Source organism: Puntigrus tetrazona, chromosome 11 (genome assembly GCF_018831695.1).
Source record: "Puntigrus tetrazona isolate hp1 chromosome 11, ASM1883169v1, whole genome shotgun sequence".
Taxonomy (NCBI): Eukaryota; Metazoa; Chordata; class Actinopteri; order Cypriniformes; family Cyprinidae; genus Puntigrus; species Puntigrus tetrazona.
The window spans coordinates 10,205,133-10,216,326 of NC_056709.1; the positions used below are offsets into that span (position 1 = coordinate 10,205,133).

Genomic DNA, 11,194 nt, shown 5'->3' on the forward strand with positions numbered 1-11,194 from the left:
TTCCCAAAAACACACTAAAGTAAGTCTCCAGTAAGGAGGAGAAGAGCTAAAGTAAGCTTTATATTTACATACACAACCTCTATATGCTATTAATAAAACATGTCATCAGATTATATTTGTAAGGATCATTATAGCCATTTCCATAGATATCAGCATGTATTTTAAAAACTATAAATGTATGATTTCGCTAGTATTTATATGTATTGAAACCTAAAATAAGCATCATATGGTTGAAAAAACTAAATATTTGTGATAATATGACAGTGCTCAGCACGTCCGATCTGGTCTCGATCTGACGTGATGCACTAAACAATCTAATCACACCGTGTGACCGTGACGCCCAGAAACCAGCCAAGCCTGATCGCATCGATGTGAACGTACACACTAAAGCGTTAAGACTTTCCAGTCAACTAAAGATGTTACAAATCTACCTGGAAGAGTAGTGTGTGTCTATAATGTCCCAATACTCTCTGAGGAGGACAGTTTGACAGTTTCCAAGGATCACAGCTGAGAATTAAAGAGATTAGTTGAGTCTTGGGGTCAGAAAGCCAAAAAATATATTTAATAAATAACAATATGATATTCGGCATGGTTTCAAGATAAATCCTCCCTCACTCATCCAAAAACAACTCCAGCATATTCAGTTGTCAGACATGACTAAAACTTTTAAGTGACACTGGCTTCCACTGTCAGACAAAATTAAAAGAAGAGCTCTTTGGCAGCAAACCCACCAGGTGGGCTTTAGTACAAACAAGGATAAAAAAAGTACTCCATGCCTATGGTTAAATATCCTGCTGCATTTTTCAACCTGTCTTTCAACCAGTACGCCTGTGATAGGTTGTTTGTCCAAATCTCTGAAATACATAGAGTGTATGCTACAAATGTGCCTCTATTGGCAAACAAAATATATCAATATTTAATACTCTTTTATCTGCGCCCTGTTTTTCTGCTAAGGGTCCTGTTCATCTTATTCAGATGGCATCATGGATTCTATCAAATAACTTAAAACATTTCTTAAGATATTTATTACATGTTTATGACAACTACTGAAAATATATCAAATATTTCTAAAATGTTATACATATTCTATTGTAACATAATATAAATATTTGATCATTATTATTATTTTTATTATTTCTGAAATGCTGGCGGATGAAAGTCTTATATAGTAATCCTATTCAAGATGAGCAAAAAGAATCTGAATATTGGTGGCAAATAATTACGCTCGCGATGTCCAGCTGTTTGGCTTAAGGCAACGTGAGTCATGTCATTGTGGAACAGTCAAGGTTTAAGTACGCCATGATGCATTTTGAACCAGCCACCATTATCGCAGAGGTAGCTTTTTCGTCATGAATGAATATTTCAACAGATCAAAAATGCATTAGCTTCCTTTATTAAATATATTTGTTTTATTAATTACAGGAATGAAATCAGTCTGTTCACCAGAGAGGCAGGGTGAAGCCAGAGGCCTGTTTGGTGCAGAGAGACGGCACTATCCCAAGGTCAGATATTGTGTGCGGGTCCAGGCTGCTTTGAGAGAGGTGAGAGACGAGGTCAAACCGCCTTTCATTGCTCTGCCGCTGGGTCTGGATGCATAAGAGGGTGAAAGAGAGTGAAACAGAGAGGAAAAGAGGTGCTGATGATGCATTTTTAACTCTGTCTTGTGGGACTCAAGTGACCAGCCATGCATTAAAACACGCCTTACGCTCCAGTACACGCATCCATTCATGTGCTATCCATCCATCAATCCGTTCCTCTCTCATCACCTCATCATCCCTCCACATTACTCCGCCTGCCTTTAGCGGGTCTTTCCCCAGCGGACTGCACCGCTCCAGCCTGTGGCTCAAACATCAGCCATTACGGAGCGTAATGTTGGGATTACACCGCTGTGCTCGGTGTTGGGAGTGCTCCCACACGGCAGCTCCTCCCACAGACGGGACTTCATCACCCAGCCTCCTCCGCCTGGTTGCTCCTTTATGGAAGCCAAATCACATTTGCAAGGCTTCAATAATTGATTACACAGGGACATAAGGATTTGCCTCCTTTTTGACTTAGTCCTGTAAATGAGGACCTGGCAACCGAACGCAGAGGAGGGGATGTGTAATGAATGTGCCAAGCAGGCAGAGCAGGGAGGCGTGTCGTTTGTCTGTCCTCTGGCTGTTGTATTAAACAGAGCTTCTCTTTATCCTTTATTAGACATTAACAATTCCACTGTTGTTAATGAAGGGAAATCTTTCCTCCTGGTCTCTCTGGGATGCTAATAGCTACGTAAAGGGAGGGAGCTGTCATTGCTGTTTCTTCTTTAATTAGTTCAAGACAAAAGATGTCACAATGTCACAAAGACTGAAGCTCAGTGAGGGAACGCATGGAAATCCAAAATGTACTGACGTGGAGTTAAAGCTTAAATAATGAAAGTCACAGCCATTTTTCATTATGTTTTATAACTTGATGACATAATGGTGAAGTTAAATGGCATCCTCCCCATGCACAAAAGCAAAAACAAACTTTTTTTTTTTTTCTTTTTTTGTAATAAATGAGCACTTCCTACCAACTGAGTGCCATGACTGTTGAAGAGAAGGAAAAACTATGTTTGATGCATAAATACAATGCAACACAACATATCTTTATGTAGTTAATAAATTATGAATCAAACTGTATATCTAGCAGATATTTAGAAATGTATGTAATCAAACTGGGCAGAAAAATTAAAATTAAAATTAAAAATTAAATAATAATGCATTTAAAAATAGGTGGATAAATAACCAGGCAGGTTAATGATATATAAAGACATCAACATGGGCAAATTAATAAAACATGTCAAACTGGACAGGTTAATAATAATAAAAGAATACAAATAAATGAATCATGCGCAGACTTAACATGGGAAGGTTAATAAAAAATTAAAATAGAAAAACATAAAACAGACATCAACAGGTATTATCAGGTTTGGTATTTGCATTGATTCATCACTTCAGTTCTGTTCAATTTAAAATCCATTTGAGAAGTAAGACAGTAAAAGTTAAAATTGTACAGTTTTGTAGTAAAATCTATTATTTAGGCTGTTTGTGCATGCACTGAATTTAACTCTGTCAATTTAAATTGAACTAAACAATGACATGGTCATTAATGAGGTTTATATGCTAATGAAAGGAAATCTATAATTTTCCTCTCCTTTAAAACAAGCTTTATAAGCAGATCGCTTTTTACTGCTTACATCAGCCCTGGATGCAAATAACGCTGACAGGTCTGCATGAAAATGTTAAATAGTCGCGAAACGCTTTTATATGTACATGGTGCCGTAATGCCGTGAGAAGTGGGAGTGTAATTTTGTCACAGTCCTGAAATATCTCTCCCATTTTTTTTCTCACAATGGTGCTGAGTAATTTTCATTTCCATGCTTGACTGTAATTGCCTCCTTTAGAGTAAATCATAAACACTTTTAGAAAGTCGCAGGTGGGAATTACGAGGGGTCACGCAAACTTGAATCTTGACATGATAATGTTATGGCTGCTGTCACCTCTTGACGCTAATGCAAGAGCCTCGAGGTCTAGAGTCATAGAGAAGGGCGAAGCACTTTCAGACCATCTCTTTATCTGCATCTTTAGCCGAAGATGATACTCAATATGTTTGCATTCACGAGGCTGTAACTTTGTAAAGGAACCAAGTGTTAGACCTCTTCCCGAAATGTTCATTTATGCATCCAAAGGGCAACATTTACCATCTTTTCATGCAAATGCATGATGTCCGATGATCTTGTTCGGACTTGACGGTCTTTGCTTCCGACCGATGATCTTGCTCTGACCGATGAAGATCTCTGGTATGTCGCGAGGTGGCTGCCTCTTTCTGTCTTCCTCTTTTCCCTCCTCTGCAGTGGTTTTGCCAGACAGGTAATGCAGAGGAGGATATTGATGGTTTTCTCTGAACGTAGAACTTCGCTCAGTTCCTCCGCAGTCAAAGCTTCCTTACCCTCTTGGCACAACGGTCCTCCATCTGACAAACTCCATCCTTGAGAGGCGGAACAGTGAACAAACCTGCAGCTTAAGAGAGAGGGAGTCAAACTGCCAATATGGAATGGACCCAATTGTGGCCGACTTTACAGAAAAGGAACATAAATGGCCTTCTGGTTATAGCAAGGCAGGCGAGATGCTGTTGGCTGACTTTACACTTGAGCATGAATCCAACATCAGCAGTGTGCTTTTTCACAAGGGCCTGGAAGATATTTAACTTGAATTAGAATGCCAATAAGCCTGCAGGTACACTTCAGGCTCTGCCACGGATTCCTGGAGGATAGGGGATGCTAAAGGAAGGATTTTCTGCCTGGGAGGACTTCCTGTTCTGTAGCCATAATACCCAAAGCATGAATGCTGATGATAGTTGTTTTCTGCTTGCCTCTAGAATTGCCATTCTCCTGAAGTATCATCTTTGCCTTGTTTCACTGACAAACAGAATTGTAAGCTAAACCTGATCAAGCACTGGCTTTATTATAGGAAAACAAAACAAATATATATTACAGAAGAATGAATCAATTATTAGTGTAAGTAACTTTCTATATGCAGATAACCATGCTGTACAGATAAGAGTTTGAGAAGGCACAGCAGACTCAGTAACCAATGTTCTTAGGAAAAACTTTTTATTTCACAGTAACTGTAGATTTATCTCAAATATGCTTGAGATTCAAACAAATACTTCACTAAAATCACATTTTTTTTTAATGTATTCCCAACATTTTATGCTTATGACAAGACACATGCATATTTTCATACTGATCCTTACCTAGTTGTACTAGAGCCACCATGCCCTCCACCTTAGGGGCTGCCATGCAGAAGAACACAGAAGTTTGGGCTCTTTCCAGCCATCCCTGAGTTTATGGAAGTCTCTTCCTCTGTGTCATCCAGTGGCCCCCGTGCGATCCTCATCCCCCTCTGTCAAGAAAGAACATGCCATGAGCCAGGTGATATGACCAAGTTAATAAAAATTAAATTATATTAAATGTGTATGTATATCTTTCCATAGCTTTTATAGCTCTAGGACTCACCTTAATATTTTTCCTTTTCAAGCAAAAAAATAAAAATAAAAATCACTCATCATTACACGTGTATAATTATTGGGCAGTTGATATTCAGATTTTTGTTTATAGCACATTTACCAATTCTATTATTGATTTTTTTAAATCATTTAATGATATATATATTAATAATAATATATATATATATATATATATATATATATATATATATATATATATATATATATATATATATATATATAACACACACACAAAATTGTCATACAAACATTTTTATTTTTCTAGGTAAAAATAGCTATGAAAAATTATAGAAAAAGTAGCTTTGTCATCCATAGGTAACAGAAAATAAATAAGGATACAGATAAGATGACCCAGAAATATTAAACAAAATACATGACCTTTGTTCACAGCAATGGCTAGGACCAAGTCACCTAGATAAAACAGGGGGCTGGAGATATACGCAATCTCAATAAACCACAATTTCAGGTCTATATATAAAACCACAGTACCTTACCTCAAGAGCACTTTACATTCAATTTCCTCTTTGTGAATCTACCATAATTGTAACCGATAAAACATTTATATTTACATTCATCATTTGTTTAAGGTTTTTAAATGTAATACATACAAATATAATATAAATGATATAATGTTTCATATATTTTATTAATAAAGTGCTCATAAATGCCCTATTTATATATGTAACACACCTAATACTCTAGAGGAAGGCTGTAGGCCAAAATGTACTGATGTGCAGTTTTGAGCATTTTAATGTTTTACTGAAGTGGCCAGCATGCGATTATGGAAAGCACACAACTTTTTGGACTAGAAAAAGTGCCTTGGATTCTTTTTTCTTGTAATGGTTGCTAGAAGCCCAGCCAGGCACCTTCTGGGATTACTTTACACAGGAGTCTTTAATCAACCAGTAGTACTTCAAGATGTCTTCAATGATCTATTAACATTAAAGACTTGTGATCGTTTGACTATCTTCTTAGTTCATACCTGTTTGCACTATTTCTAGGTATGGGATCACTTCCTCATCTATAAATCACTGGCTCTGGCCTGGGAAAGACCTGCACATCCAAGTCAGGTTCCCTGGCGCCTTTGCATGGAAGGAGAGTCATGGTCAATCAACCTGCCAGCAGCACAAAGTAACATTGACCTCAAAATGTTACATAAACAGCAAAAGCACTTAATTAAATCCATCTGTTAAATACAGTATTTAGTAGTATGTATGCAAATTTAAGTAACATAACTCACAAACATGAATGGACACTTTTTTAAGACAAAGGGTCCCTCCATAGTGTATATCTGACCCTCTCCACCACATTCAAATTAATCAGCTGCTCTAAGTTATCCATGGTATCTGTATTGGAGCTTCAGGGTTTATCAAAATAACATAGGTTAAAGAAAGGAAAAACATAAAATAAAGGAGAATCATAAAAGAAAACAAATACATATTTAAAATCATATACAAAATATTTTTGTTCTGTCTGATCATAGCGCTATTTCCTGCAATTCTCAGCTGGTACTTGGACAGTCTTTCCACTCAAACTCTTTTCCCTCACACTGCATTGTGATATAGACACATCAAATTTCCAAGAGCCCAGTTTCATAGTATTTTATGGGCCCTATCTTATAATTATTGCCCTGATGGTGGAAAAGGAATGTTATTCACTATTTCTGGCTCTTTTTTGAAACAACTTCACTAGTTTGTGACTCAATTATCTTCTGCTGCACATCAGACATATGTTATTTAGTTTCCCTTATTGTTAAGTAGTTAAAGGAATTGGAAGCATTTTCCTCCTATTATATTTCTCTGTATATCAGGAAGCCATGGCTGGATAATTTCATGTTCATTTTATAATCACCATGGAGCATAATTTTGTGAATGTCTGAGCAGGAATATAAATTGAAAATTAGTTAGAATATTCTAAGATATTTAAAGATATGCCAGTAATTGTAGCCAACATGCACTGAAAGAAAACATTTATTTTATCATTAAGATTTTCCTTCAGTATAGGTTAGAATATAAAGTGTATATTCAGGAGTTCTTGAGTACATTCATGAATAAAATGCAAAAGGAGTAAACGAGGTAATAAAACACAAAAGAAACAAACAGCATTACTGAAACTATATCCAAAATTAAAGCGTTAGATATATTAGTATGAAACTTATTCCAAAATAATGCAAATAAGTAAAACAGTCTCTTAATCATACCAAAATAACACTGTGAGGACACAGCGAGAAACAGACTAATGTACCTCCTCTGCATTTGCAATGCACATGACATAGAGAGTTTGGAAGGGAAGGGAACAGCGGTGGGAATTTCTTGTCCTCCACACGTTGTTTTCTTTGTTTCTTTAGGGAATGACATAAAGATCTGACAATTCAAATGCACCATCAGTATTATTACCACCTACAGGCCAAAATAAGAACAACATAAACACAGATAAACAACATCAATGCAGTCAAATCAATAGTATCACTGTAGAGGCACTTTGTGTAATATTATATATATTATATATATAAAACAATATATAAAATCTAGACATTCCAGGCTACACCAGATTTATATTGACAGCTATTTTGAAAATGTACAGTTATAACATAGCCATTTATATCTAAATATATAATGTAATGTACATTACTGTATGTACTACATTGTACTGTACACTGGCATTTGCACATAACACTGTATTTCATACTATATTATAGTTATTCAGTATGTGCACTTCCAATAGAAATTATACTGTATATGCCTGATTCACACTCCACACACATTTTTTACTAGCATGGACAGAGGTTCCCCATTCCTGCTGTACTACAGCTACTAGCACCTTGCAATGCAGCCTCTAGGCAGGTTTATCATAGTCTTCAAGGTTATTCAAGGCTTCCTGCATAACATTGAATGAAAGATAACAACAGGACACAGACAACTTCTATTTATGTAGACATATATGAATGTGGTCTGTTTTTACCTGCAGATATTGTAGTCTCTGGTGAGGAACTTCCATAAGATCCCAGAGGGAGCGACAAGTGAAGTAGACTTGATCTGTAGTTTGTGGCCATGTGTTCAAACAGCATGGTCAGTCACATGAACTGCTGTTCTTTCTCTGAAACTCTTCACTGCCCTCCCACTGGCCTGGGTCATTGTCTGTGGACCAGTGACAAGTCCATAAGAACCACAGTGGGCATGGTTGCAGCTCTTCTCTTGCGCTCTGAAGGAACAACTACGAATGAAAGCTTGATATATCTGTATGAACCAGGAGCATACGACAGTAGCAGGCAAGAGGCTTCTGCAGTGGACATCACAAGCACGCCAGGTAATAGAAAACACATATACTATAATTTCCCAAGTTTTCTTATTGTGCACTCTGCCAGAAAAAATAAACAACCCATAAAGCAACCATACGAGCCTAAGACGACTTGCGCATCTTTGCTGGTTAAACCTAGCTATAACTATTCTTGCAGCTGATTCGTTTTATTTTTCATGTCACTGAACAAAGTAAATATAAATGTTGCTACCCCAGTGTTCGCACTGTAAACGTTTTAAATTCTGTAATGCCTTCAGATACAATTCGTAAGTTAATGGGCGACCTTTTGAATATTTCAGCAAAATTTTACGATTTTACCCATCGCTGGAAATCCTTCTTCTTAACAAAGTGTGCACCGTGATAGCGGACCGTTTTGAAACAAAAGAACCCCGCTAACTAGTTCTAGTCGAGAACGAGCATGAAAAATTATATTTAAAAGTTGTATCTTAAAAAAAATTATCATTATAAATTGACGGGAAAAATAGATAGATAGCCTATACATAAACGTACATATTTAGGTAACGCCGTCGACAAAACTGTTAGAATTAGTTAATAAATCTAATTGTAGGCCATTTAATATTAATCTATAATCTATAATCCCATGATATGTAACAATAAACTATTATCCAAAAGAGTTATATACATTTTTATGGTCAATTTTGTGATAATATTCACTTTCTGCAATTCTGAATGAAACGTATAAGCGTAAAAATAGTGGGATAAATGGTTCAAGAGACGTAATGAGAGTGTGAGGAGGACATCTAATCCTCTTAAAAGACTTTGAGTATTAGGTATTGTGCTGATCCGCTGAAGAGCTGTCCGCCGGTGCGTCATAAGCGGCCTAAGCAGCGCTCCGGCGCATCCGTGCCTTCCTGCAGCCCAGCTGTGAGACAGCAGCGCTCCGCACCGCCGCGGGCGTCGTCTTTCACCCAGTAGGTTTATTTGGTGTGTTCTGAATTGTTTCTTGCGCGAGAGCAAATAAAGTTTCAATATACATTTCTTTAGTAATACACGGTTATTTGTGGCTGATATTGAAATACCTGCAACCAAACAGTTAGTCACATACATTTAGTGTGCTACTGTGTTACAAAGGCGGCAATTTCGTTGTTTTATGGAGCGCAATGTTATTAATAAATGTTCAAACTTAATGACTTTTGTAGAAATGAGACGGATATTTAAATCCCTCATATGTTGAAAATGCTTCGAGAAATGCTTTTCTTAATCATTTATGTATTCGAGCAGTGCCATTTTAGGGACAATGTCATCCTTTTAAACAAGGTGCTTTTATTTTTTTATTATGGCGTTTTCTCCATAGGCTAACACATAATGTGCTATTAATTTAGGCTATGTGAATTAAATAGATAGATATGTATAAGATTAAATGTATAAAAGATTGATTAACTGAAGATTAGGCGTTACTTTATTACTTTGAGAGTATGCGTTTTAAACTCAGATTGTTATGATTTCTGACCATGGTAAATTTCACATGCTTCTAACAATGAGAATTGACAAGAAACTAGAGTTATTAAAATAATATTTCATTTTGTTTAATTTAAACTAATGCAATAGGTTAGTTAAAATGAACAATCTTAAGATGTAATAAGACCATGTAATCTGCTAAACCTGCATTCTGATGTTTCTATACAACTGTCAGTATTTCCTCCTTTTATTCACTGTAAGGTCTGTGAAGAAGCCTGCCACCGAGAAAATGAGATGAGGCAATACGAGGAAGTGTGTGCTGCATACCCTACGTCTTTAGGGGAAATTCTGGATGTTCCTGGGTGTCATTGCCCCTAAAACAACCCAGGTGCCCTTTGGAAGCATACTGAAAATGTTCTGACTCGAAGAAGAGACTTCCAGCTTGCGGATATGTACTTCTGTCACAGGGTTTTCAGCATTTCTTTATATCAGCTCACTATTAGAGCAAGACTACAGAACCCTGGTCTGAGCCCCAAATAACCCAGGAAAACCTGAGAGATGGCTCACAGTCCTGGCTCTGGATAGTCAGATATGACTTGAAAGTTAACTTCGACTATTTGACCACTGCTGGGTAAATAGCTCCAGCCACCGATAAAGCGTCCGATCGTCAGAACCAGCAACAAATGTATCCATCAAACTATCTCTAGAACAGAGACACCTACAGCAACCACAAACAGTACAGTCAACGAAATGCATCTTTGGATCAGACGAAACCACCCCAGTTCCTACACGGCAACGTCGACAGCACAACAGTGCCCAACACTACAGCGTCAGACCTGGTGATGCACCACACGCGAAGTAGTACCGGAGGACATCTTCTCCATTGAGGATCGCGCCAAGGCTGGTTGTTCTACGCATCTTTGAATGGTATACATGTTGTTTCTTTGGCCACTTAGTCTGCGATGAGTTTTTACGTTCCTCGTTAAGTCATAACAGACCGACTGGAGATCTCAGATGATGCTGGCAGGGCGGCGTTCATGGCTGCTGGGAAGCTCTGCTCCCGAACTCTTCACTTCCTTGATCAGGGTCTTCATTTCTCATAGTAATAGGCATTGGAACTATCGTAGGCTCGGCTGTCTTCAACATCCTGTTTGGCAGTTGGAATGTAATGCGCTGTTCTCGGGAGATCTTACACTCACCTGGTGGCCTCTTTTTTAAGGATATTTCTTTCTCTACATTCTCGATCTCATCATGCTCATCATCTTCTTCTTGAACCCAATGCTATTATGTGGTGGAGAGTATGATGCTGGTGGTGAGTATGCGTCTATGTTTTCTTCACTGAAATACAATGTTCAGATTAGGCGGGCCTTTAAGTCTCAACTCCAGAAACACAAGAACATACGTCAAAGTTATTGCAGTCGAAGAACCTTAG

General features: G+C 37.5%; 2 pseudogenes; one reads left to right on the plus strand and one right to left on the minus strand.

Moving 5' to 3' along the window:
• Positions 1 to 1,439: 1,439 nt before the first annotated feature.
• On the minus strand, positions 1,440 to 7,898 carry LOC122354378 (annotated as a pseudogene).
• Positions 7,899 to 8,096: 198 nt separating this feature from the next.
• Positions 8,097 to 11,194, plus strand: LOC122354379 (annotated as a pseudogene).